The following is a 27,441-nucleotide window of genomic DNA, read 5'->3' as shown; positions in this document are numbered from 1 at the left end:
ATACAGTCAGACAGCTACTAAATCCTCCATCCAGACAGTTATATATCCACTCAATCTTCAATACAGATTGGTATATATATAATACATATTTAAATTTCAAACTAAACCACATTCACTGGATGATGTCATCAGTGATGCCATCATTGATATAATTTGAGATGTCATCAGTGATGTCATCAGTGATGTCACTGACCCTGTCATGAATGATGTAATATGTGACATCATCAGCAGTGCATTGCGGGCGCGCGATTTATAGTTAGCAGAGCTAACTATAACGGAGGAATTTCTATGGTTTTGCATGAGTAAAATCTCCAGCTAACTATAACACCCCTGAAACCTATGTTTTTTTCTGTAAATATATATATATATATATATATATATTCACTGAAAAAAACATAGGTTTCAGGCACGTTATAGTTAGGAATTAGCATTTAAAAAACCTCAGAAATTCACTGAAAAAACCATAGGTTTCAGGGGTGTTATAGTTAGCTGGACTTTTCACTTGTACAAAACCATTGAAATTCCCCCGTTATAGTTAGTTCAGCTAACTATAACTCGCGCGCCCGCAATGCACTGCTGATGACGTCACATATTACATCACACTCATGACATGGTCAGTGACATCACTCATGACATCACTGATGACATCTCAAATGACAAATCCTTGTGATAGAGTGGCAGACCTCCTCTCACCCTAATATAACCTTTGATACACACATTCAAAAATAGAGACTAAAATTTTCAAAACAATGGACATAACAATACCAGTTACAACAACCTCTTCAGTAATTCTAAGATCCACATACACATCCACTCATTCACCAACAGTCCTATACAGTCACTCATACATGTACTCACTCATCATATGTACTCATACACCTATACATCCTGTTACACAATGCCACTCATCCATAGAGTTACTCACACACATAGTCACTCATGCTAATAAAGAATCAAACATACATTTACTTGCATATACAGTTATACACACACCACCACACTTACTTCTACGGAAACTTACACATACTTAGTCTTTTAAACAATCACTTATAGAAACACATACTTATTCATACAGGAACTCTTTCAATCTCTCACTCTCACATATACTCACTTATATACACCAATAGTCACATATACTAGTTTAAAACATATGTAGTTACTCATAAAGACACTATTGAGACAGTCATTCACTCACTAACACACCCATACACACACTCATCCACCCATACAGTCCTGCACACATGCTGTCTTCAACACATACAAACAGTGAGTCACTCATTCATGCACCTATGCACTACGTAATACCCCCCACCGAACCATGCAGACACTCAGACTGATACTCAAAAAACCAACTAATAACCTATTTAGACACCTATGTAGCTACTCACCAACCCATGCAGCCACTTATACACAAAGTGAGAGACTGATACTGATATTTACATATTTAAACATTACTCGCTAAGCCATGTATTCACTATGATACACTTAATCAGTCAGTTACACAATCAATTTTTCAAAAACAAATCATCCATTTAGACACTTATATACCCATTTATTCTTCCATCGACCTTGAGATATACATATATAAAACATATCTAATTTTCAGAAAAACAGACATTCACTGGATGATGTCATCAGTGATGTCATCAGTGATGTCATTTGAGATGTCATCAGTGATGTCATGAGTGATGTCACTGACCATGTCATGAGTGATGTAATATGTGACGTCATCAGCAGTGCATTGCGGGCACGCGAGTTATAGTTAGCTGAACTAACTATAACAGGGGAATTTCAATGGTTTTGTACAAGTGAAAAGTCCAGCTAACTATAACACCCCTGAAACCTATGGTTTTTTCAGTGAATTTCTGAGGTTTTTTAAATGCTAATTCCTAACTATAACGTGCAATGCTAATTTCTAACTATGCCTACAGAGATAGGACATGTGAAGAAAGAAGAAAAAATGCACAGAAAGAAAAAAAAGAAGTGCAGAAAGAAGCAACAGAAGTCCTCAAAGACGAAGAAAAGTGCAGGAAGAAGGATAACGTGCAGAAAGAACAAAAAGAAGAGCAGAAAGAATCCTTGTTGCAAAATCATCCTGTACCCTCAACTTTTTCAGACGGATAATAGTGGTAACTGAGTCTGACTAACCAGCCCTAGAGCCAGTGCTATGTTAAAAGACACTTAGAATACAGTGAAAACACCTACATACACTAGGGAACATTATGCGTTGGGGTCCCCCTGTGATTAGCATGACCTCCTCTGTAAGCCCCTAGTATATAATAGGGCAGGGGGATTAAAACTACCTCTTAAAACTGGCCACAGGGCGTTTTTGCACACGTTAACTCAGGCCCCGTCCCCTCCCTTCACCACTGTGTAAACACGCCCTGTGTCCGTTTTTAGTTGGGAGATTAAGTTCATTTGAATCCCGAGGGTCCCTAGGGTCCAACTAGCCCACTAGGTACCTCCAGTAAGTGCCACAGAGCTGCGTTGCAGAGAGGTGTAAAAAGTGGCACAGCCTGGACCACCTCTCTGCAATGCAGCTCAGTGGCGCTTACTGGAAGCACTTGGTGGGCTAGTTAGCCCCCAGGGGCCCTCAGTATTGAAGGGAAATTATATCCCCAATTTAAAACGTGCCATAGTGCGTGTTTGCACACGTCACCTCAGGCCCCGTCCCCTCCCTTCACCACTGTGTAAACGCGCCCTGTGGCTGTTCTAAGTTGAGAGATTAAGTCCCCTTGAATCCTAAGGGTCCCTAGGGTCAAACTAGACCACTAGGTACCTCCAGAAAGCGCCACAGAGCTGCGTTGCAGAGAGGTGTAAAAAGGGGCTTGGCCTCAGAACACCTGTCTGCAGCGCAGCTCCCTGGCGCATACTGGAGATGCCTGTTGGGCTAGTTGGCCCTCAGGGACCCTCAGTATTGAAGAGGAATTAATTCCCCAACTTGCAACTCGCCAGGGGGCGCGTTTGCAGAGTGCTGCAAGGAGGGGGCGTGGCCTCCGGCACGATGCCAGTCTTTTATTTATTTAATTTTTTTAAGAAGGGGGGCTGTGTGGTTCCCCTTCTTATTCTAATTTATTGGCCCTGATGACCCCATCCCCCAGGGCCTGTCTCCTAATTATATTTTTTTGACCCCAATCCCCAGGGCCGGCCACTGTTTTTTATTATTTTTAAAAAATATATATTTATAGACACACCTAGGACATGCTGGACAAACCGTACGTACCTATCACCATGACGATTTGAGTGATATTCATTAAAAGGTGACTATGCATACAATGAATCCATGTGGAATGTATTTACACCACTAGTGAAGCTCTGACATGTCTGATGCCCTACCGTGCCTAATCCCGGTAGACACCCTTGTCGTTTATTTAAACAAACATGGGTAGCTATTGACGGGCACATTTAATACACATGCACACCAAGCCATTCAAAGGGGATTCGACAAAAATTCGACCAAAACTATGTAAGAAACCCCCCTCACAGTTAATAAAACACACATCCACTGCCGGATGTGTAATACTTTTTATTTTACACTCTGGAAAGGGGACGAACATCACTTGAGAGTCACAGCGCGCTCCTGGCAGAGCCCAATGCTGTGTTACACCCACCATTGCCTGCCGAGTGCCACACACCTCTGTGTTGTATTCCACCAACTAGTGCATATGCTATGACACTCTCTAGCCCATGTGCACTGTAACACCACCCCGTGAATATGTCATGCCACACTTGTCTTCGCACGGGTTATATTGCCCCATCTAACGTGCCTTCCTCGATGCCTATGTTATCACGCACAGTGCTATGCCATACATATTACAATCTGGGATCCATATCTTTGTCACAGTGCATATGCAACGTTACACTCCCCAGCACATATTTTATATTACAACTTTAGAGACTAGTTAGGTTACACAACACTGCCCTGTGCATATTACACTCCAAGGCGCACATCGCATAGCACGCGCTAGTGCCTGTGCTATCTCGCGCTCTCCAATGAATCTGTCATTGCGCACAATGTATTGCATATTATATTTCACGCCCGGTTCATCTTATATCACACTTTTTGGTGCATAGTTTATACCATACACTATATCTAGTTTTCATTTTCAATCGTGCTCTCAGGACTATGTTCTATATAACACTGTGTTCACCTACCCTTTTCACGGGCATTACATTTTGCGATAGGGGGTGGAGGGTCAGGGGGTGTTTCTGCCAAGTGAGCCCGGAGTCACATTCACAAACGTCCTCTTCTTCCTGAATAAAAGTGATATTATGCTGCATACTTGTTCATATTTTAAGTAGTTCGCACAGACACACGTTTTAAAAACAATAAAGTTCCTAATACCCGCCTTCTCTGAACAGTTAGCTTGCTGCCCCATCCCCCTCCTCCCTATCCTCTGTTGTGTGAATCCATGGACTAGCCTCCCTCCTGCCATGCATGGTCTGATGTGCTGCCACTGCCCTCAATTTAGTATGATGTACCAGTCCCCTCCTCCTGCCCTCCATTGCCCAATTCTATGCCCCATCATTGACCTCCTGCTTAAACTCTGTGCTTAGCTTGCTGCCCCTATTCTCCTTCCCCCTGCCCTCCGATGTCTTGTGCATGCCCCTGCTCCATCCTTTTTGCCCACCATGTTCCATGGACCTGCCACTCCTATCTACTCTGAGTGTTCTGTTGAGCTGCCACTCCCCTCCCACCTGCCTAGCATTGTCAGATGACTGTAACCTGTCCCTGCCACCTCCACCCTGCCTGTCCACATGCATGCCCCTATCCTCTTCCTCCTGTCCTACATGGTCCATTGTACTGCCACACCCTTCTGCCCTCCCTGGTCTGTTGTGCTGCAACTGCTCCTCCTGCCTGCCCCGTGCGGTCTGTTGTGAGGCCCCTTCCCCTGAACTTTCTTGTCTGTGCACAGGTCCTGACCCTCCCTTCTATCCTCCATCGTCCTTTGTGCATGCCTCTGCACCCTCCTTCTTGCCCATCATAGCCATTGTGCTGCCACTAACCCTCCCACTTGCCATGCATGGTCTTCTGTGCCGCCATGGCCCCTCCCGCCTTCCCTGTGTGGTCAGTTAGCTGCCCCTGACCCCCTACCACCTTCCCTCCATGGTCTGTGTGTATACCATCACAGTCTCACTGTTGCTCTTCATGGTGTGTCTTGCTTCTAGTGCCCATCCTGCCTGACCTCCATGGCTATCTTGCTGCTCCTGCCCTGCCCCCTTGCCCCCAGCCCTCTGTTTACATGTGCAGACCCCTACTCCCTCCCTCCTGGCTTGTCTGTTCCATTGTAATGCCCCTGATCCGTCCCTCCTGCCCTTTATGGTCAGTTATGTTGCAGCTTTCTCTCCTGTCTGTCCATTATGGTCAGCTAGCTACCATTGCCTCTTGCCCCTCTGTTCTCTGTTGTCCATGTGCATGGTCCTGTCCCCTCCCTCTTGCTTTCTATGGATTGTTGTGCTGCACTCCCGTCCTGCATGCCCTGTGTGGTGTATTGTGCTGCTGCAAACCCTGATGCCTGCCCTGCAGGGTCAGTTTGGTGCACCTCTCCATGTCCCTCCTGTCCTCTGTTATCCGAGTCCATGTCCCTACCCCATTTCCTTCCATGATCCAATGTACCATACTTGCGAACATTTTGAACTTGGTAAGAGGGAGATTTTGAAAAAAACTGGGGTATTGATTTTCCCCTTTGAGTTACATTGAAAAAGAGGAGATTGTAGACAGGAGACAGATCAAATAAAGCCCATTTGAGCTCAAAAACATTGGACGTTTCCTGGCTGAATCGGGTCTGTTGGCATGTATGGTTGTACTAAAATTGCCTCTTCCTTCTGCCCACAATGGTCTATTACATTGCCACAGCCTCTCTTGCAAGTCCTGTATTGTTGGTTTGTTGCCCCTGCCCCCCTTTCCACTGCCCTCCATAGTCTGTTGTGCTGCCATGGCCCTTCCTGCCTGCTCAGTGTGGTTAAATTGTTGCCTTTGCACCCTCCTACCTGCCTTCAATTTTCAGAGTCCGTGCCCCTGGCCTCTGCCTCTGAACAGTATCCTAATGAACAACTAGATTGCTAACATTCTATATTTATTACAAAAGTGTGGAACGCCTGACATCATCTTGATGTAATCAAAACTGTAATACCTAGAGCATTTCCTTTAGAAATTACATATATGAGAGGGTCTTATTGGCATCAAAATTATGGTTAGTGCTCTAAAAGACTAAAATAAGGACATATTTTCTGAGTTTTCAAATAGCGACAAAGCACTTCTAAATTATTTGTTATCTTTAGGTTTTTTTATCCAGTTGACCACTTGATTAAATGTTGCACTTAGGGGAGAGGATGTGGTGTTACTTCCAGAACTGCAGACTTTGCAACTGGGGAACCAGGTTGGAGTTTCTGCTTCAGCTCGACATTCTGTGATTCTGGTCAAATCACTTAGTCTCCCCATGTCTACAACCAAAATGAATTTGTTCTTGTGTGATGTAACCAATGCTCATGTAAAGCACTCCAATACCTGACAAGTCTGCACTATATAACACTGCAAAAACACAAAATAATAAGTGTTTTGCACACTTCTGTCATTGGGCTATATTTGGGCTACATCTGGGTGATTTTGGGCTACATTTGGGCTATTTTGTCTCCGGTGGCCATCTTGGGAGATTTATTTGTTATGAAGTTTCCTAATTTCCTCATGTACTGCAGTCTCCTCAGTAGGAAATGCGTTCAGTTTTTTACTTTGATTCCATCATGAAGGTATTCAGATATGTCACACATTTGCCATAAATTCTGAAAGTTAGCACTCTAGTTGCTCATTAGATCACTGTAGTAAAACTACTGTTCACCATGGAAGTCTGCTCCTGGTATTAAAAGTGCATGTTTCAGTCTGCATGTCAGAATTTTTTAATGAAATAGAAGAGGATTTGAGAAGTCACTCAAAATGTGCCCTCATTTTCTTTCTTCAGCATTAATCATAATTTCTATGGCAAAATGAACCCCCTCATTGTGTTCCTTTTTAAATTAAATGTTTTAAGTGTTACCAGTTTATTCCAATCAAGATGGCTTCAGGTGTGCCATACTTTTGTCATAATGAAGACAGTAAGCGCTCTAGTTGTTTTTAAGAACACTCTGGGACATTCTGTCATTGGGCTATACTTGGGCTACATCTGGGTGATATTTGGGCTACATTTGGGCTCTTTTGTCTCTGGTGGCCATCTTGGGAGACTTATTTGTTATGAAGTTTCCTAATTTCCTCATTTACTGCAGTCTCCTCAGTAGGAAATACTTTCAGTTTTTTACTTTGATTCCATCAAGAAGGCATTCAGATGTGTCACACATTTGCCATAAATTCAGAATGTTAGCACTCTTTTTGCTCATTAGATCACTGTAGTAAAGCTACTGCTCACCAGGGAAAACTGCTGCTGGTATTGAAAGTGCATGTTTCAGTCTGCATGTCAGAATTTTTTAATGAAATAAAAGAGGATTTCAGAAGTCAAAATGTGCCCTAGTTTTTCTTTCTGCAGCACTACTCATACTTGTTATGGAAAAATGAACCCCCTCATTTTGTTCCTTTTTAAATTAAATGTTTTAAGAGTTACCACTTTAATCCAAGCAAGATGGCTTTAGGTGTGCCATACGTTTATCATAAGTAGGACTGTTAGCGCTCTAGTTGTTCTTTGGAACACTCTGGGAAGCTGCAGTAGAACACAAAGGAATCAACTGACAGTCTCTGCCCTTGTTGGATGTACATGTTTTACTGAGAATGTCAGACTTCATTCTCACATGACTGAGAAAGATAATGTGAATTTACAGAAAATAGGCTCTCAGTTTAGCTTATAGATCACCTTCCAAACCTCTGTGGGAAAAGCATGAGAAAATATTTTTCTCTCAATCATGATATCCCAGCAGAAGGCTTTTTCACATGGTGAAATCACCTTAGAACATACCACAATTCCTAAAATGAGTATGGTACCATCAACAAATGATTTATAATGTAACTAAAGTCTTAAAACCTTCTATTAACTGCAATGCTTTTTAATGAGGTGCTATCATGTATATTGGTCCCAAGATGGCTGCCAACACTACTTGGATGAAGTGCTGACAGCCAATCAGATCTCAGGATGAGATATGTGGTTAGGCTCCGCCCACATATATATATGATTTTAGTTTTGATCTTCTCAGGAACTACTGAGCAGATTGACACCAGACCTGCAAAAGGCACTTCCCTGAGCTGAGGACTACCTCTCTGCCAAATTTAAAGTAATTCTGTTCAGCCGTTCGGGCTGTACCTTGGACTAAAAGTCCCTATGGAAAATTGCATGGGGAAAACGCGTTTTGGAACCCCCCTTTTTTCTCAGCCCCCGCTTGACGAATCCCCCCGAGACATTCAGGGTAGGAGCGGAGCGGAGCGCCCCACCTATTTTGAAAATTTCGCGAGGATTCGTCAACCGGCGCCAAAGTTATTCCAAATAGAATGTTGCGGATTTCCTATGGAAACACGGTCCTAACTGTAACTATCTACTGGCGACCGCCAGTAGATAATATATATATATATATTCAGTGAAAAAACCATAGGTTTCACACATTTTATAGTTAGCTGGACATTTTACTGATAAAAAACCAATGAAATTCCCCCGTTATAGTTAGTGCAGGCAACTATAACTCACGCGACCGCAATCCTCTGCTGATGCTAATACTGTATTTAGACACTTATTTGCCCATGTCTTCTTCCATTAAATTTTAGCTATACATATATTACAATTATTTTTTTTTCATAAAGACACATATGTCATCAGCAGAGGATTGCGGTCGCGTGAGTTATAGTTGCCTGCACTAACTATAACGGGGGAATTTCATTGGTTTTTTATCAGTAAAATGTCCGGCTAACTATAACATGTGTGAAACCTATGGTTTTTTCACTGAATTTGCAAGGTTTTTTAAATGCTAATTCCTAACTATAACGTGTGTGAAACCTATGGTTTTTTCAGTGAATTTGTACGGTTTTTTAAATGCTAAGTTACTTTACGCCATTCGTGGCGTGCGCGCCCACTTAACGCAGTTCGTTCCCTGCGCGCACGGTGCGCTTCGCGCACCGTGCGCGCACAGTGAGCACGCGGTGCGCTTCGCGCACCGCGCGCCCACTTTACGCAGTTAGTGTCGTGCACGCACGGTGGGCACGCGGTGCGCTACGCGCACCGCGTGCCCACGTTACGCTAGATGGCCATGTACGCACGATGCGATTCGCGCACCGTGCGCACATGGAGGACATATGATGCGCTTCGTTGTGAAAGGTAATATTTTATTTTTTTAACAAAATTGATAAGTCATGCACAAATGGTGCCCTTCGGGCACCATTTGCACATGGGGTGGGGAGAGTATGAATATTTTTTTTTTTTAAATAATTTATACCGTACGCGTACGGTAAGCGTAATCGCCGAAATTATCGAAAAATTAAAAATTCCGTTTTTGGCCTTAGGGGATCTTTGGGGACTCCCTGAACATGGTTAGGTGCTTAGGAGCTGTCTAAACAGCCCCTTTACATGTTTATGCCCTTTGTTTTTAAATCCCCTCTCAGAGTGCGAGAGAGAAAATGGCGGCCGCCACTTCCTGGTTTCGACCGATTCGAGTGTTTACTAAGATCTAACAGCCAATCAGATTCGCGCTCGCGCACGTCACCGTACGCGTACGGTAAGCGCACCGTAAGCGCACCGTAAGCGCACCGTAAGCTGGCTCAGATATATATATTGATTTAAAGGCTATTTTCTCAGGAACTACTGAACAGATTTACACCAGACCTACAAAAGGCACTTCCTTGACCTGAGGACTACCTCTCTGCCAAATTTCAAGTAACTCTGTTCAGCCGTTCGGGCTGTAGCTGTGTCTAAAGGTCCTATGGAAAAATGCATGGGAAAAACGTGTTTTGGGACCCCCCTTTTATCTCAGCCCCCGCTTGACGAATCCCCCCGAGACTTTCAGGGTAGGAGCGGAGCGTAGCGCCCCACCTATTTTGAAAATTTCGCGAGGATTTGTCGACCGGCGCCAAAGTTATTCAAAATAGAATGTTGCGGTTTTCCTATGGAAACAGGGTCCTAACTATAACTACCTACTGGCGACCGCCAGTAGGTAATATATATATATATATATATAAGATAAGATCAAGGCGCAAAAGGTGTACAAGTTCGCCCGTGACAAGGAAGATTATGCCCAGGGCCGTATCTACACCTTCGCCAAGAAATTTGATAATGCGAAAAGATCCAAATTTGCACAACAGTCACAACAAACTAAATCTGCTAGGCCCACGGATCGTATAACAACGTCTAGTTCTGTTGTACCTAATGAAGCAACAAATACAAATCAAGAACTAAGTGATATTGAATCACTAACAAGCGGACCTTCATCGGACGAGGAAGGCTGCAGCACATGGGACCCCAATGCCATCATTTTAGACTTAGGAGAAGAGGTGGATTTTTTATTGTCGGACAGGCTCCAAACACTTCGACCACGAACCAAACCACCACCAAAGACTCAACAGCAAAAAGAACAAAATGTAATAAAAGGAGGAGTGAACGTCGGAAAAAGCATAAAATCGCCCAAAAAACAAAAAAAGCAATATTGGCGAAAAAAGCAATAATAAACAATGAAATTATACATTTATCCACAGTCACCCTTACTGAAGCCGAGAAACAACTTCTGAGCCTTGGATTAACATACTGCCCGGTTTCAGACTTCAACTATACAAAAACGAGAGTTGATATTTATCTTTACATCAGAAAACTCAAACTAAAAAAGTTCTTTTGTGTCAAGGAGGGTCATAATGAAAATGAAAAGGATCCAACCATTGACACTGCTGTTGCAATGAACCCCTTGAATTTGCATGCGAGAGATACCAAAACCTTTTTGACAATGCATCAACTGGCTACTAATGATACAACTAATCTTGATATAACTTCCACTCAGGAGGAGCTTAGAATGGCCTCGGTTACACAATTAGGAGCCAACCTGAGTCCATTCAAACCTAAATCGAATAGTGATGACTATAGGATCATTGTGGCCACTGCTGACAAAGGAGGTAACGTGGTTATCTGGCCGCAGGAAGCCTACATCAAGGAAGCAATGAATCAGCTCAATAATCCATCATGCTATTCCAAGAGTACCATCAAGGACTTCAATGAAGCCAGAGAAGTCCTAAAAAAACTTTTGATGAAATGGAAAAGAGAAGGCATGATCTCCAAACAGGAATTTGAGTTTCTACATGTTGAGCATCCTTTACTACCAAAATTATATTTTTTACCCAAGGTCCACAAGCAAGTTGTTCCAGTGCCTGGGAGACCTATTATCTCTGCCATTGCAGGAGTAGCGGAACATGTGACTGAATATATCGACTACTTCCTGCAGGATTTGGTTAAGGGCCTGCCCGTTATAGTTAGTGCAGGCAACCATAACTCACGCGACCGCAATCCTCTGTTGATGCTAATACTGTATCTTTAGCTATACATATATTACAAATATTTATTTTTCATAAAGACACATATGTCATCAGTGATGTAATATCTGACATCATCAGCAGAGGATTGCGGTCGCGTGAGTTATAGTTGCCTGCACTAACTATAACGGGGGAGTTTCATTGTTTTTTAACGAGTGAAATGTCCAGCTAACTATAACATGTGTGAAACCTATGGTTTTTTCAGTGAATATATATATATATATATATAGCAAGGGCAATGCAGTATGCAGTTCCCTTAACACTACTAAAGGGCTGCTAACATCTCATCTTATCTGCCCATCACACCTAATTCATTCTTTTGACTAGAAAAATCTAAAATGGCCACTGATGCATTTGCATGCATGCGCATGTGTCTGTGCACATGGGCACCAACCTTTTAATCTATTTTCTTTAATGAAAACTGTTATATTCTATTTTCCTTACTTAGGTTATTATAGTTGGACTCCTTGGGCAAGATGTTATTAGTCTTTCCCTTGCCCCCCGCCCCACTCCCTCTATTCCCCTTTTGGCACATTACTTCTGTTGAGCCAGAGATTGCCTTGGAATGTTGACAAGAGCAGCCTGACTTTAAGAGTGTAGCGTGCCCTGTGCCCTGTGCTCGGTGTACTTGAGGTGGCAGAGTGGAGACCGTAATAAAGGAGTTATCTTACCTACCTCGCTCCTGTCTTCATTGTAACACTGGCGACTGGTCAGCGAAAGGGAGAAGCAAGGTTCTCCTTCCCTTCTGTGTACTTCCACCTCTCCAAGCTGATTCAACACCTTTTGGCCCACAAGGTTAAGGTACTGTTTTCTGCTTTATTCACACTGGCAGGCGCAGGACTGATTCCCTTTCACTCATTGACCGGAGGAGCCTGCTTCATCGACTTAACATTTCCCTGAGTCCCTTTCACTCCATACAAGCCTGCTCGGTTGTGGCCTGCCATGAAACACTGATAAGAGTTTGCCATTGCTCTGTTCGGCACCGCGGCCCACTTGAGTCAGTCCTCTGATCTAGCCTTTACGCCGCTTCCTGGACCTTCCGCTTTGGGAAGTATTTTCCACACCTCCTAGGCATTGCCCTCACGCCTATCGGCTCTTCCCTTGATGCTCTGGCCACCCAGCTACAATGTTTGAGGTGCATCCTTTCCCGGATCTTCTGCCCTGGGGAAATATTTGCCACGCCTTTTCAAGCGTTGCCCTCACGTCGATCGACTACTCCCTAGAGGCTCCGGTCGCCCGGATGCAACGCTTGGACGCGTATACTTTTCAGGGTGTTCCCTGAGCTGCAACTTCCCTCTCACCTTCCGGACCACCTCATTGCCTCCTCTCAGCTGCTACGGATTTCCTCTAGACTCCGTGGTGCCAGCAGCAGTGCTTTCATTGCACAATTTCACAGTGACAAGCACACCTTCCAGCGTGCCACTCTATTCCTGCTAAAGAATGTTCCCTCCTCACAGATCCCTGCTTATCTTCTTCATGGTGGCACACACACCATCAGGAGCAACTCCTTCTCCTTTTCTCGTTCCACATTTACCATCTTTATTCAGCCATGGCTGCTGCAAGCATGACCCAGCTCCCTCATTTCTTAATGAATGTGGGGAACTGAACCATCCTTGGGAAGAATGGATCAAAATCTTTGAGTCATATCTTATAGCTATGGGGGGGAGAAATTCAGCGCCTTAAGAAATCAACATACTCTACTTCACAATCTGGGTATCCATGGGAGGAAACTGTTCGACACCCTACCAGAGCCAGACCTAGAGGAAGAGGGAGATGCTTACAAAGCCTCTTTGATAAAACTTGAAATACACTTCGGAGACAAAATTAACATTGTCGTGGAACACCACAAGTTTTTCTGTAGAGTCCAAGGAAAACATGAAAGTATTTCTAGCTACATGGTCATTCTAAGAGGATTAATTGAATGCTGCGAATTCGGAGAACTCAATGATTCTATAATAAGGGACCAACTGGTGAGGTGCACCAACAATGGGAAAATACAAGAGAAATTACTACAAAGACAACCCAACCTTCAGGAAGCTGTTGAGTTGGCCAAATCTATTGAGCACACTGCTCTGTGCATGAAAGAAATAAAACCTCATACCGACCCCGTACAAGTAGCAGAAATTGCCAGTCTTCCTACAGAGGATACCATATGCAGAATTAAAACTGACAAGAATTCCAACCCTGGAGATCACGATTTCAGCAAGCTTAAGTGCTACAGATGTAGTAGCAGTAACCACTTGGCTAACCACCCTAATTGTCAAGCCCAATCAGCCATATGTAAAAAGTACAACAAGAAAGGCCACTTGGCAAGACTTTGTCACAGCTTACCAAAAAGACAAAATGGTGCTGATGAGGTCGTTGACAATAGACTTTAATCTGTAAAGAAGATTGTCTTTCAAGTACTAGACCCTAATGCTATCAACTAAATGAATTACCCACAATGTGAAATCGGTCTAAATGGCAAGAAAATCAACATGCATGCTGATTCTTGTTCCCCTTTTACTTTTGTCAACATTTCGGATTTGAAAAACGTGAACATTTGCAAAGAAGGTAGTATTTTATCAGCTGACATATCCCCCAGCAGCTACACCAGGGACTCTATTCCTTTGAAGACCATGTTTACAACTCACATTACATTCAAAGACCACACTACCCTAGGAAAGGTCTACATAGTGGAAGTAGGATCCAATCTTCTTGGCTGGCAACACCAGAAAGAATTAGGTATTAGACTGGACCCTAATGACCCGGAACAAGTACTTACCATTGACTCATCTATTATCTATTAATGACAAAACCATTCTTAAAGAATTTCCTGAGGTGTTCACTGCTGAGTAGGAATGCTTAAAAACTTCCAACACAAGATTAAATTGAAACCCAATACTAAACCGGTTACACACAAACCCAGGCCCATACCACACCTCATGTGGGAACCTCTCAAACGTGAATTATCGAGGTTACAGACCCTAGGTATTATCCAACCCATTGATTGCACTGCATGGGTCGCCCCGGTGGTCATCACTAAGAAGGTCCAAGGGGATGACATTAGAGTATGCATCGACCTCAGGGACCTTAACGATGATATCATCATAGAAAGACACCCCCTGCCACGCATCCACGAGATTTTAAGCACCATGGGGGAAGCCACGTGCTTTAGTATTCTGTATCTTTCTAATGCAAACCATCAAGTAGAACTACACCCTGACTCCAGAGAATTAACAGCCTTCACTACTCCTCTGGGGCTGTTCATGTTCCTCAGGATGCCATTTGGGCTTGCCTCAGTGGCAGCTGTATTCCCAAAAATAATGCAGCACATTTTGCAAGGGGTTCCCAAAACCGTGTGCTTCCAAGACGATGTCTTAATATACAGTGTCACACCTGAAGAACACGACTCGTCTCTCAGAACTGTTCTCGAGAGGTTCAAAGAGGCGGGTCTTACCCTAAAAGAAGAGAAATGCCAAATCAGGGTGGGAACAGTAGATTACCTTGGGCACACCATATCAAGAGAAGGATTTAAACCCAAATTGAGCCTCCTTGATGGTGTTGAAAAAGCTCATGCACCCACCACCAAACAGGAACTTTTATCCTTCCTAGGTCTTGCCGGATACATGGCCAAATATGTCAAGAATTTTGCTGACCTCGATAATGACCTCAGGGAACTCACAAAAAACCATACGCCTTACAAATGGCTAGATAATCACCAAGTATCTTTTGATAACATTAAAAAAGCCATCTAAAGTGCTCCCTACTTATGCAATTTTGACCCTTGCAGAAAGACCATTTTAACCACGATGCAAGCAACAAAGGTCTAGGTGCAACACTCTCTCAGGTCATTGGAGGGAAAGAACGCATAGTAGCCTTCACCTCTCGTACCCTCAGTGATTCAGAAAGGAACTACTCAGTAGTGGAGAGAGAAGCTCTGGTCTGTTTCTAGGCAAGCAAACATTTTAAGTTCTATTTATGGGGGATAAAGTTCACAGTTCACACCTATCTTAAGCCTCTCATCTACATGTTCAGTCCCAAAGGTACCGCCAACATCACACCCGGAGTGGCAACATGGGTGCTGGGCCTTGAAAGTTTCGTCTTTAAATATGTTGCAGGCAACCTCAATTCAGCTGCCGGCTTCCTTTCAAGAGCACCTTTAGATCTAGTGGACATTTTTGAAACACCTGAATTTCCTGTCTTACAGATTCACTCTTTTACCATAAATAAAAATGAATGGGCCTTGAACCTAACCCAAGATGCTACATTAACTCTACTCAAAGAATACACCCTACAAGGTTGCCCAGCTACACGCAACAATGTAAATCAGGAACTAAGCAAATTTTGGGAAATCAGACACGAAAACAACTTAAACAATGATTGCATATGGAGAAACAATTAAATCATACCTCCCGAAGGGTTGAGAGATAAAATAATAGACCTTGTGCACTACGGTCACCTAGGGAGAAGCCTTACGAAAACAAGACTTAGGGAGCATTATTGGTTTCCTAACATGGACTCTATGGTCGAATCCAAAGTCAAGAACTGCATCATTTGTGCCAATAGTGACATAACCAAACAAACCCAGAAGGCACCTCTATCCTTGGTTTTCATCCCTGACAAACCATGGGAAAAACTGGCACTTGACACCATAGGTCCTATCAATAAAAGAGGTGTCGTCAAAAGATTTGCATTTGTACTGACTGACTACCACTCACACTGGGTCGTCATCAAAATGGTGAACCAAATCACAACCGAATATCTCATCAATTTTCTGCAAGATACTTTTGCAGCAGAAGGCATCCCAGCAACCCTGGTCACAGAAAATGGAGTTCAGTTCACCTCATCAGCTATGACCAGCTTCCTAACCGATTTAGGCATTAGCTACCTAAAAACTGCTTTGTGCTGCCCTCGGGCCAATGGCTTGGTCGAAAGGGTAAATAGGATGGTAAAAGAGAACATACAACTAGCTTGCATCAACCATCTTCCGATAGAACGAGCCCTACAAGACATGCTCTGGGCATATCACACAACTCCCAACCTTGTGATTGGTTTCTCCCCTTTCTCATCCCTCAGAAGAAGAAAACCCAGCACTAAATTCTTTCCTAATTGGATTGGGTGGGGGGAGAAGCAACGGTACCCAAACCTGTCATTACTAAATCCAAAATTTCCTCCAATCAGGCGAAGTATAAAGCACAGTATGAATTACAGGCACAGAGTCAAACCCCAGAGGTGGGCGGTAGGAGACTGGGTGTCCGTGAAAAGACTCACACTCACTGGGGATAACAAATCCAAATTCTATGATCCCAAAAGAATCATTAAAATAAAAAACAGCACTGTAATCCTTGAGAATGGTCAGAACTGGAGCATGGACCGTTTGGCGAGGAGCACAGGTCCAGAAGTCGTACCTAGCACTAGCTCCCCGACTTCTGATGGCCCGAAGACTTTACGACTCACCAAAGAAGCTGCATCAAAAGATCCATAACCTCACCTAAATGACATAAAGACTTTGTGATGCAATAACTTTAACCTTGTCCTTTCTTCCTTGCTTTTTAGGGGGAAAGATGTGTTATTTATTTTCCTTACTTAGGTTATTATAGTTGGACTCCTTGGGAAAGTTATTATTAGTCTTTCCCTTGCCCCACGCCCCCCTCCCTCTATTCCCCTTTTGGTGCATTCCTTCTGTTGAGCCAGAGGCTGCCTTGGAATCTTGACAAGAGCAGACTGACTGGAAGACTGTAGAGTGTGCTGTGCCCTGTGCTCAGTGTACTTGAGGTGGCAGAGTGGAGACGTAATAAACGAGTTATCTTACCTACCTTGCTCCAGTCTTCATTGTAACAAAAACCCTTCTACAATGACCACATATGTATGTTCTTCACACATATGGTTGGCCATCTTTGAATGCTTTACATTAATGAAAACCATTCAAAGATGGCACCTCTGCTTGTGCAGAATTTAAAATTGTAAAAAATCTCAAAAAATTAACACCCATGCACATACATGCACGCTCATATGCACACATAGGCAGCTATCTTTAAAGGATTTTATAATTTTTAACACAAAAACTATTCCAAGATAGCCACACGTGTGGGCAGCCAGTTTTGTAGTGGCATTTGTAATACAGTTTTACAAAAAGCATTATAAAGTAAAAAGTCTACGCCAGACCTACTGAATTTGCCAATGTTTGTTAACTCTTTGGTAAGCAGTTATAATTCAGTTTTTGTACAGAGTATAGATCTCCTCTAACTGCTTTATGAAATAAGGTACTAAAAGGCCAGCATAATGTGCACCTTTTTTAAACTGTGCAAGAAAGACAGATGGAAAGATGGAGATAGAAGCTCGCTGGTGTAATGAGGCCACTTTCAGCTACAAATTAATAGTCGCGCAGACATTCTACATTAGAACACATCTAATGAGACCGATTTCCGGCTGACTCTGTTTGTTCAACCGCTTGAAGGGAAGGCTCAGCAGGGGCTCGAATGATCCGGTTGTCTGCTTCACTGTCAGAATCGTGATGCCACATTAACTCTTCCTTCTCAGGGGAGATGCACAGCACAGGCACAGATACCAGCAGTTCCCGCTCCTTCAGATACACAGCAAGGACAGACTTTATCTAGTAGATAATTCACATTACATGCCACAGTATCGACTTCCAAAAAGTTGTCCTACAGATACATTGGCCTACGGTTATATTGACTCTAGTACAATCGTCAAGGTAAGTGTAGATTACTATTATTAACTGCTGTGATGACATTTTGGAATCACATATTATGGTGAAGATTAGTTTATGGGTCCATATCTCGACCCAACACCCTAATTTATCATCTATGGAAATCGATGACCATGGATGTTATCTCTATTCCCTCACTTGACCAGTTTTCTTATCCTCAAACGTTAGCAGTGCTTGGTACTATATTTAAGCTACCTACACAAATATAGACTCCAGTGATTACTTTTATGCACAAATCTCAAGCCAGGAAACTTGGGATCAACATGGGGATAAAAGCCAGCTGCAGCTTTCCTGTTCCATTCCTACACATATCACATTGATGATGCAGTAAGAGTAATTCCATTTTAAATTTGAAAAATACAATTCTGCTTTATATGTTATTTATGGCCTACTCGTTTAATTTGACATTCATTGACTAGGTTATCAATAAATTGTTTATTACATGAATACAAATAGTTGGAGAAATCAGTCTGCGTGACCTGCAAGGACAAGAAGTGTAAGTTGAATAGTATAGGTGCCATCTCTATTTACTTGAAAACAATGCTCAACATATGCAATAGATAGGCGGCCCCTTCCACTGTTTATTTAAGGGTACTTCAGATACTAATGATATATATGTCAGGAGTTAAACTATGAACTTGTTAAACCCTGAACCACTGGACTGCATTCTAAGAGGATATCACGGAAGACTAATCCAACCTGGTAAGTTACAGGATCTATAACAAATTTAGAAATCACACATTTTGTACAATTTGCCAACTACATCATTTGGGATATGTACTCTTGCCAAAAATAACATTTCCGCCTTACTGTTACTAGATTAATTCTACTGGGTTTCTCAGTTAAACGTTCATAAGTTCTAACTCAAGTTAAACTTAAAAAAAAAGAAATTCTTACTTAAGGTGTCTTCCATTTTGTGAATGACTTTTAGCAGTGAAACAGGAAGCAATATTAGCTGATGACAGCCACTGATATTTGTGTAGTGAAATCACAACAGCAACGCTTCAAGACAGATCAATGAATTCTGTGCCTGGTGACCATTAGAACACCATGTACTATCTTGTATCTACTAAAAAATACATTGACACCGCACTTCATGTCCTTTGCTAATGTCATGTCATGTTTGGAAGTGTGGGCACCAACTAAGAGCCATAAGTAAATGAAATGTTTGAGAAAAGGTAAAAACTGAATAGGATAAAGGGAAGAGTTTTAGATTGGCTGATCTCACAAATATTAAACTAGTATTAAAAAAGAGCAGTATTTAACTTTTATTTTAAAAAATCTCCCCTTTTTACCCATTCTTACAAGTTCAAATGAAAAATATTTAGTGGTATTTCATTGCGGGTACAATTAGCACTGTTTTGATGTGATATTTCTTTCCAAAAAATGAACGTGGCTTATTGAAAAGAAGATGGAATGAATGCATTGAATGGTAATATAATGCACCAAGGGATGGCAACAAATAAGAAGTTGATCAAGACCTATGATGATGTTTTAGGGGTATTTGGAAAAAAATATTTCAGAAAAAATACAATGTGGACAAAATAACATATCAAGAATATCGAGTACAAAAATATTGTGAATTAACTTTGGGTAAGCAATGTTTTACTATACTTAACTTCACATATCTGTACCATGGCAATATCTATGTTCAAGGTATGTAGATGTGGAGTTAAGAATTGTACATCGATATTTACCTATTTGAACTTACCGCCTCAATATTTTGGTCTTCAATATTTGTGTCACGATATTTTATCTACACAATATTTTTGATATCATTTAAGGTAAGTAAATGAACTGTGCATGGCAGGTAAACACCACCTGACCTCACTGTCCTGCGTGTCTCCTAGCCTGCTGTATAACTGTAGACTGTAAACTGTAGACTCTACACAGCTGGTGTCAAATGTTGGGCAAGGAGGGCCAAATCCATGGCAGATTTTGATGATAACCATTGACCATGTATGTGATTTCCATTTAGATTCTTTGCACTTAAATGTATATTATGTGAATGTCCTGCAAATCTAATGTGATTCCTGCACTCATGGATCTGTAATAAATATGCAATCTCCTAGCCTGTCTAAGCTATCATGCTATAATTACCACTATATTTACTGTCCCATACGTTTTTAATTCCCGTCATTTGGATAATTTGACACGTAACAGTATTCTAATATTCGCAAATCACACTTTAGTATCGGTGCACACATGTACAGTATAGGAAGAGGAGGACTATAGCCAGATGGAGGCATCAGGCTTCAGGCAATTGCAAGGATGTACAACCATGAGATGACTTGCAGTTTTCAGTGCAATGTTTGGGCATGGACTGGCCCTTGAATCAATCTGGCTAATGCTGGACTGTCTGTCTTCAATAGAAGCAGTGGGTTCCGGGCTTCTACATGGGACACCCCCCAGATAGTTTGTAGTTATTTCAGAGTAGGTGTTCACATTCCTCCTTAGTAACATTTCTAAAGGTAAATTTGTTCTAAAGCGGTGTTGTGCCTTTTGTGTGCTGCAGGTCTCCCTTCTAGCTACTATATAAACAACTGATGCCCCTTCACAAGCACCTTGGAATAGCTCATGCTCAAAGTGAAAAGTGATGTAAATCTCTTCGGGGATAGAAAATCGTACCTTGGTCTCTTGAGACACCTCAATCCGCAACTGGTTTTGGGTTATTTTATTGCATGTAATTTGTAGGCTAGGTCCACATGTCCTTTCAGAATGCGCAGGACCATGGTCCAATGTGTAAACCCTTCTTACCCACTGTGAGCTTTAACCAGGAGTCTCTGACCTATGGTGTGTCTTCCCCTACCTCTAAGTCCTACTCAAGACAGGAATTGGAGGTCTTTAATATCTGCTCCACAGCTGTCTCGAGTGGGAAATCAGATACTCTAAGAGAAGAGGACCATTACCGAGATAACCTGTTTGTTCATTACTCATGATCTTCTCAAAGTGGACTACAGAGGTGAAAGGAGGAAAATCCCTAATGCCTAAACCTGACAGAAAGCAGGTGAGGTACAGAGGGGCGTTGGTGCCTTTATACACCTGTAACATGTTATTGCAGATGACGAGTCAGACAATTTTCTTATTTTAAGTTGGTATGTAGGCATATTACACTTTTCTAATTATTAGTAATCTGGTATATCACTAAAAATGCTAACATACAACAAAAATATACAGATTCGCAAAGAATGCAGTCCTCAGAAGTGGCTATAATTACTGATGCTACTGCAACCCTTCTGTGCTTAAAGAATTAGACATATCATCCATTAAAAAACTTCATTTTGTTACTAGATTTTGGCTGGGCCTTCTCAGCCTTGTATCTTTCTAAAGTTGTACTGAGTAACATTGAGTTTGGTAATAGAAAACCTGTTAATTTCCTGTGCTTTGAAATCTGCATTACCAAGGGCTATATAAGACGCAAATTATCATTCAAATTAAAATTATGACAGCAGCTCGAAATAGGCTGTACAGACTAAAACTTTCACCTGTGAATTTCACGTTACATGTTGCGAAGTTGAAAAAATTTGCCGATGCCCGGGCCCCAAGTGGAATCCTGCAATCACATCATAGACTTCAGTGCTCCCTCTTCATCAGATCAACCAAATACATCTTCCTCAGGGACCTCAATTCCTACCTAGAAGACATCCCAGACTCTAACTCCATGTCCCTCCTCAACAGCCTCATCAACCTCGGACTCACCTAGCTCATCTGAGGACCAACCCACACAGCAGGCCACAACCTTGACCCTATTTTCTCCTCCGATAACAGGCTCACCACCACCCACATGCACCTGCTCACATAGCCCCACCACTGCATCGTACATTTTAAGATACCCACCCACCAAGCCACCCCATCAGACAAATTCAAGAAAACTATTCCAAGACCCTAGAGGAACACACACCCAATCACACCGGGCACCTCAATATCAACACCAAGCTCTTCAATAAATGGCTTACCGACTGAGTGAACTGCACCGCTGCCACCAAAAACAATAAATGACCCAGCTGGTACATGAACGGCCTCAGGAAGTCCAATCGCCACTGCAAATAACTTGAGAGACAATAGAGGATCGACAAAAACACCACAGCAAGATCCACATACAAAGCCACCTTCAACCCCTACCACCAACAACTACGAGATGCAAAGAAAAAGGCCAAAAGTCTCAGACTCAAAGCCAGCTCCAGCAAAGGCAAAGAACTCGTCACCATCGTCAAGGAGTTTTCCAATCCCACAGCTGCCAACAATGACATCATCCCATCTCAAGCACTCTGCAACAACCTCTCAAACTTCTTTGAACAGAAGATTGCCAAGATCTACAACACATTGAACCCACAGCATAATGGTATGAACTTCCCCGACCAGTCGGACACCTCCTTCATTCCCAAACAGCAGCTGAGCAACTGCAAGCCCCTCTTGAATGAAGAAACCACTGCCCTCATGAATACCATTCACACAGGAGCCCCCTCGTGCCCATACCACCACTTCATATACATCCTTTGAAGAACTATATTCTCCCCCACAGTCACCATTATCATCAACAACTCCATAACGGCCACCACCTTTCGGTCTTACTGGAAAATGCAGAAGTCAACGTTGTGTTGAAGAAACCAATAGTGGACCCCAGCACCATCAGCAGCTACAGACCAATATTGCTCCTGTTTTTTCCAGGTAAAGTCATGGAGAAAGCCATCAATACCCACCTTGCATACCACCTATAACTCCATCCTATATAGCTCTCAATCAGGCTTATGCACTAACCACAGCACAAAACAGACCTCTTTGCAGCCACCAATGGACATCAGAAGCATCCTCGACTGAGGAGAAATTGTCTCCTCCTCTACATCCTCCTCTATCTCACCGCAGCTTTCAACACGCCTATCACAAGTCACTAACCCGAAAGCTGCAGAATCTGCAGACAGGCCCTCGAGTGGATAGCCTCCTTCCTCACGGACAGTACACAATGAGCTAGACTTCCTCCCTATACCTCAGAATACAAGAAACTCATCTGTGGATCCCCTCAATGATCATCGCTCAGCCCAGCACTCTTCAATATCTACGTGACACCCATTGCGGACATCGTCAGATCCAACAGCATTAACAAAGTATCCTATGCCGATGACACACAGCTCATCCGCTCCCTTATCGACTTTGCCAGCACCACCAAAGCAAACTTCGCCAGCTGCATGAGCAATGTCACTTCTTGGACAAAAAACAACTGCCTCCAGCTCAACACAGACAAAATGGAAGTTCTTGTCTTTGGCAACAACCACTCCCCATGGAACATCTCTTGGTTGCTCTCCAACTTGGCCCCCACCCACACCTACAGACAATGCCAAGAACTAGGGGATCATCCTGGACACTAACCTCTCCATGAGCAGACAGATCAACGTCGTCTCGTGATCATGCTTATATGTCCTGTGAATGCTATGCAAGATTTTCAAGTGGATCCCACTGAATACCAAATAAACAGTCACCCATGGTCTTATCACAAGTAGACTTTAATTATGGAAACACTCTATACATTGGAATTCCAGCCCATGTCCTACACCAACTCTAAATCACCCAGAACATCACCACTGGCTCATCCTGAACATCCTACGAAGTAACCACTTTTCTCCACACTTCAATATTCTTCACAGGCTCCCATTCCAGGTAAGATGTAAGTTCAATCTACTCACCCACGCCTTCAAAACTCTCCACAACACTGGACCAGCTTACCTCAACCACTGCCTCAACTTCTAGTAACCCACCAGACACCTTAGATCTGCATCCCAGGCAATAGCACACCTCCCTCGCATCAAGAACACCAGTAACGGAGGACGCTCCTTTTGATACCCCATATTCAAGACCTGGAACGACCTCCCGAAACACATCAGAACCTCCCGTCGCTAATGGAATTCTTAAGGAACCTCAAGACATGGCTCTTCTAGATGAAACAGGCATGATAACCTCCTCCTCCCTCAGGTCTGTCCTACTTAGCACATGGATACCCTCACAGGCGGTTAGCCACGCTCTACAAATCCACATAGCATAACATAGCATAGTTTAGAAAAACCTTTGCAACATGTTGCAAAGGGATAGAGCACAATTTAGCACACCTCTAGATGCAATGATTGTAGTATCCCAAAATATACACTGAGCAAATGCAGAGCAATACCATTGAATGTATATTCGAAAAACACTCGGGGAGATTTATTAACATTTTGCGCCGTGTTTGCATCACAAAACTGACGCAAATTGGTGCAAAATAATTTTTTCCTAATTTACTTTCCAGCACTAAACTTGTTTAGCGTAGCACTCGAAATAATGGAAAAGTAATGTGAAGCAGCGAATAGTGCAGCTTTGCATTACATTGCACCGTGGGGGCGTACGAAGGGTGGTGCATGGGCGTTCCCATGCAACCACCCAAGGGTTCTCACGCGAAACCCAATTTACTGAATAAAGTAGATTGGGTTTAGCATGAGAAAACTGCGCCCTTCTCAAGAAGGCGCAAGGAAGGAGAAATGCTTTCACTTATCACTCCTTTTCCGACTTTGCATGTGTGCTGCACTGTACAGCACACATACAAAGTGAGAACATGGTTAAAGTGAGTCTGTGCATAGCATTTTCTACTGGAAGGGTACCCTTCCAGCAGCCACGGTCCATGCAGGTAACAACAGTGGGGCAGTAGGGCCTTGTAAGGGGGGATTTCGAAGGACGATGCCAAGGGGAAATTAAATAAATAATTCATTTTCCCTCGGCATCATCCCTCAAAAATCTCCCTTACAGGAGCCCCACCACCCCACCACTGTTACCTGCACGGACCGCGGCTGCCTTCCAGTACAAAACCTATGCTAGACTCACGGAGACACCCTTGCACCATGGCTCAAAGGTTTCTCCGTGGCGTCCGGCAGCTTATTTCAGTGCCGCGCTAGTGAGAGGGGAGGAGAGTGCCTTATTTTAGTAAATAGGGCGCTCTCCTCTTCTCTCCTTTTCACTCAGCGCAGCATTTGTGCCTGCTACAGTGCGCTACGTGAAAAAATAGTAAATCTGCCCCTTAGTTTTCATTTACCAACTCTAGGAGAAGTTAAGAGCATTGAAGGTTATATAATTCCAAAGCCCTGTTGGAAGTCCATTTTCTGCTTTACCTTCAAGGCATACATTTCCAAGGCAACGTTTTTTCAAAGTATATAAGACTTTCTTTTTAAGACTGGTTGTAGCATTGTAACAAGTTCCAGGTTGATACCTAATCGAGACTCCAGTGGGCACAAAAAACTCCATCCATTCAGCAAACTTCGGCCTTTATTTACTGTTTATCAACGGTGCGTCCCTTTGTGTTGTTTCCAAGTAGAAAGACCAATTGGGAGCCTTAAAAAAGTGCTGGCGTAATTAGGTTATTCACTATCACTATTATGTCTCAGCCATCCCAACAAGTTAGCTTAGATGGTTAATTAACTGTTGCTGAGCTCTGTATTCTCTCTGAAGTTTACAGTTTTGATTTTAGTAAGACAGGTCAGGGATTTAATGTGGTCAGAGTTGTGTGTATCTGGAAGGATAAAGGGCACACCATCCCCATTAAGGCATTGATCTTGGAATTATTGTTGTCTGCTAATCACAGATTCGAATCACAGTGCAGTAGTCAATGAGGTTAATGCACTTGCCGCGGAGCTGCGTGTGTTTCCAACCTTGAATGAAAGTAAAGAAATAACATTGGTCCTGCATGGGCAGAAGTGATCTGTCTGCAGCCTGCAGGTCACTAATTCCAGTCCCAGTAGGAACGGGTGAAATTCCCGATTGGAAAGAGAAATTCACGAGTTTCATCCAGTGTTTTGTCTGCAAGATGGAAATGCACCTGACCCTCTGCTCCAAAGGCGAAACAAAAACCCACTTCTCTTTTGGAGCACAGTGGAGGACTGGGCAATGTATTTTTAACTGCATCCAGATAAATACATTGCCTTGCCCCTCACAGTGCTCCAAAGTGGCAGGTGTGTTGATACAGTGGCAGGGGGGGGGGGTGGGGGGGTGTGATGGGACAGGGGGACGGGGGAACGCAGATGGACGGGACAACTTAAAAAAAAAAAGTACCTGCATCCCCGCATCGCGCCCCTCTCTTCTGCAGGCACAGGCTCCCAGAGTGCACGACTATCAATCCTGACGCTGCTTTCATGCTTCTGAAAGCAGTGTCAGGATTGGCCTGAGTGCAAAGGATGTGCGCACACAGTTAGACTGGGAGCCAGTGCCTGCTCTCTCCAACCCCGGCAATGCAGCTCTGGTTGGTGAGAGCTTCAGTGCGCATGACGGTTTGGCCGGCCTGAGACCGTCATGCACACTGAATAGAAGTGCAAGTCCTCCTCCATCAGCCTGTCATCACACTTGCCCTGCCCCAAAACCTCACCTCTGGGAGAAAAATTAAGCGATAATAAACAAGGGTTTATCACCTTTTTATTTTTCATTTTGTGTGGTCGCTGGCAGGTGGAGCAACACTCATCCGTCATAGTGGAGGGTTTATTACCTTTTTATTTTTCATTTTTTGTGGCCGTGGCAGGTGGGCGATGCTCATTCGCCACATTGGAGGAGCCGCCACTGCAGTGCTCTTCAAATCAACTTTCCCAGCAGAGAAGTTTGTCTGCAGTTTGCAACGCCTGCCTGGGGGATCCTCCTAGCAAGCAGGCACCACACTCAAACTCCTGTGCTGGGGAAGATCCCTTGAAGAGCACTGTCAGTGGTCAGTCACTGTATTTAATTATTTTAAATGCTCTGCAAATAATCACAATGCCCTTTCCTGGTTCCTTGCGTTCCACTATGGCCAGAAGGTGGAATTCATGTTTAGCAGGGCTTCCTCCCTTTTTTCCATTCAATTCATGGAAGGCAGATGAGGCGATAGGGAAATTGCCCGCAACTGTTTTACGTGGGTGAAAAAGAGGGCATTTCAACTATGCTTAAATCCCGTAAACTTGTGTATGTGCCTGCTGCAGAGATTATTGGCCCTGTTTATTTATTGTTGAAAATGACGCTGCCTGCATCGCTCATGGTCGACACTTAGTTAGGTAGCAGTTTAGCACAGCATTCCTCTGCCAGGATGTGCACCCCTCTAATCTGCATGATCACTCTCAGGACAAGTTGGGAATTGTGGGGGGGGGGGGGGGCAGGAAGGTGGAGCTCTTGCACCTGGGAAGAAGTCCTAACCCACTCAAAGAAGTCACTTCCGGGGCAGGACTCACCTCACATACGCCTAGGCTCCAGGGGTCGCCCTCTTTGGGCAAGCCTGCACAGCTTG

This window comes from Triturus cristatus, chromosome 4_2, assembly GCF_964204655.1.
Source record: "Triturus cristatus chromosome 4_2, aTriCri1.1, whole genome shotgun sequence".
In the NCBI taxonomy this organism is placed as follows: domain Eukaryota; kingdom Metazoa; phylum Chordata; class Amphibia; order Caudata; family Salamandridae; genus Triturus; species Triturus cristatus.
This window is presented reverse-complemented; position numbering follows the sequence as displayed.